This window comes from Trachypithecus francoisi, unplaced genomic scaffold, assembly GCF_009764315.1.
Source record: "Trachypithecus francoisi isolate TF-2019V2 unplaced genomic scaffold, Tfra_2.0 Lachesis_group17, whole genome shotgun sequence".
Classification (NCBI taxonomy): Eukaryota; Metazoa; Chordata; class Mammalia; order Primates; family Cercopithecidae; genus Trachypithecus; species Trachypithecus francoisi.
This window is the reverse complement of record NW_022681462.1, coordinates 4593556-4596251: the sequence shown is the minus strand read 5'-3', so window position 1 is coordinate 4596251 and position 2696 is coordinate 4593556.

Sequence of the window (2696 nt, the reverse complement as noted above, 5' to 3'; positions counted from 1 at the left end):
GAGATGGTACCACTGCACTCCAGCCTGGGTGACAGAGTGAGACTATGTCTCAAAAAAAAAAGAAAAAAAAAAAGCCGGCAGGGGGCATATATCCTTTGCCCTAGAAGTTTAGTGGCTGACACAACTTGTATAGCCAGGCAATCCCTTCTTGAGCCCAGAAGGAAGAAAGACAGAAATACTTGGTAAATGATCTGAGTGGCTCCACAGTTCAGGAAAGCAGAAGTCACAGCTGCAAAATGAAGAGCTTTTGCATAGAACATAAGAGCTTTTAAAATCATTGAGAGAGCTGGAGAGTGGAGGTAAGAGAAGCCAGTCCCCAAAATCTCAACCTGCAGCACTACAACCGGGGAAAAGAAACTCACTGGAAAGCCCCTACAAGTCCCAAGAAACCCCAAGAAACTTCTGAAGACCATCTAAGCCTGCAGCATCTAAAGAAGCTGCCACCTACTAGGTCCACTGCCTACATTTTTCAGGCAGGTGATGCTTACCTGGAAGCTGCCATGAACCTCCTACCTGCTGGCTGCCCACACATCTGCCTGTAACTTCCTCCTAGAATAACTCCTTCTCCACCTCCTGCTCCTCTCAGTGGCAGACTCTACCCTGCAACTGCATAGGGAAAGTGATTCTGGGAGATGCCATTTTGCATCTCCCCTGCCACAGAGGCCACAACATGTTAACATCAGACAATGCAGCAGTTTTCGTTGTTAGAAGGATGATTAGCTGCTTCAAGTTCGAGCCTGTCACCTAGGGACTGTCATCTCTGAAATAACCTAAGAGATTATAGGGGCAGAGTCAGAGGATGAGGGAGGGTGCAGATCCAACACAGCAACATGATACTAGCAAGAAAAATTCTGCTAGACAGGAATACTCCAGGGTGATGAAAAGGAGCTGCAGCCAGGTTGCTCATGTGAGGTATTTCTCTATTTCGATTCTCATTAAAGGTAAAGGACCACCTCCTACATCCTCACTCCTGCTACATGCAAGGGGAAATGAACTTCCAGAGTATAGACAAGGGGGATGGTAGGGTGAAATGGGTTGGAGCGGGGCGGTGTGTGCTTGGGCTGGGTGTGTGGGCAGCAGAGACCCAGATCCTAGTCCATGCCCTGCTAACTGGCCATGTGACTTGAAGTGGGTCCCTTCCATTTTCAGGGCTTTTTTTCCTACATTGAATTTAAAGTGTGTTTCTTGTCAACAGCATATAGTTGGGTCATGATGTTTTAGCCACTTTATCAATCTGTCTTCATAGTGGTACATTTACATTATTTACATTTAAGGTAATTATTGACAAGTTAGCACTTATGTCTACCATTTTATTATTGTTTTTAATTTGCTTCCTATGGTTCTTATTCCTCTATATCTTGCTTTCCTGTGATTACTTGAATATTTTTAGGATTCCATTCTGATTTATTTATAGTGTTTTTGAGCATATCTGTATAGTTGTAGTGGTCACTCTGGTTATTATCTTAGCCTACTGTATCAATGTTTCCATTGCAAGTGAAGTGTGGAAACCTTATTTCCTTTTAGGTCCCTTTACCTTCCCCACATTGAAATATCATTGGCCTGAGTATTAGATGTCGTCATAACTTTTGTTTCAGTTATCAAATTATGATTTCTAAAACTCAGGAAAAGAATTATCTATAGTGTGTACCCATATTTCTTCTATTTCCGTTGTCCTTTTGTTTTCCCAATGTTCCAGGCTTCCTACTTCTATCATTTTGTTTGAAGAACTTTCTTTAGTCAGTCTCCGAAGATAGGTCTGCTAATGACAAATTATCTTAGTTTCCTTTGTCTGAGAATGTCTTTATTTTCCCCTTTCATTACATAAGGGCAATTTTGCCATATAGAAATCATGGTTGTCAGTTCCTTTCTTTCAGCCCTTGAAAAATGTTGTGTCACTGCCTTCTGGCCTCCATAGTTTCTGATGAAAAATTCAAATTGATGCTTCCCTGTAGGTAATATATCATTTTTCTCTAGTTGCTCTCAAGATTTTTTTCTTTATCTTTAGTTTTCAGAAATCAAATTGTGATGTATCTTGGCATGGATTTCTTTGGTTTGTCCTATTTGGGGTTTTCTCAGTTTCTTGATTCTGTAGGTTAATATCTTCCACCAAATTTGGGAAGTTTTCAGCTATTATTCCTTCATTCTTTTATCCCAAGTCTCTTTTCTTCTTCTGAAGATCCAATGATGCAACTAAGTTTCATTTTTTCATGAGGCTCTTTTCATTTTTTTTTTTTTTTGCCTTTGCTATTTTCTGTTATTCATTGAGTAAATTCTATTGATTTGTCATCTAGTTCACTGATTCTAACCTTTGTCTTCTCCACTCTACTACTGAGATTGTCAGGCAACTTTTTCATATCTGTTATTGGATTTTTCTATAGTATAATTTCCATTTGGGTTTCCCCTTTCCTCCTCCCTCCATCCCTCCCTTCCTCCCTTTCTTCCTTCCTTCCTTCCTTCCTTATATGACAAATGAAATTTTATATGTATATATATATATTTACTGTATACAAGATGACATTTTAAAATATGTATACATTGTAGAATGGCTAATTCAAGCTAATTAACACATGCATTACCTCACATACCATCTTTTGTAGTGAGAACACTTAAAATCTACTTTCACAGCAATTTTCAGGAATATAATACATTGTTATTAACTGTAGTCACAATGTTGTACAATAGATCTCTTGAACTCT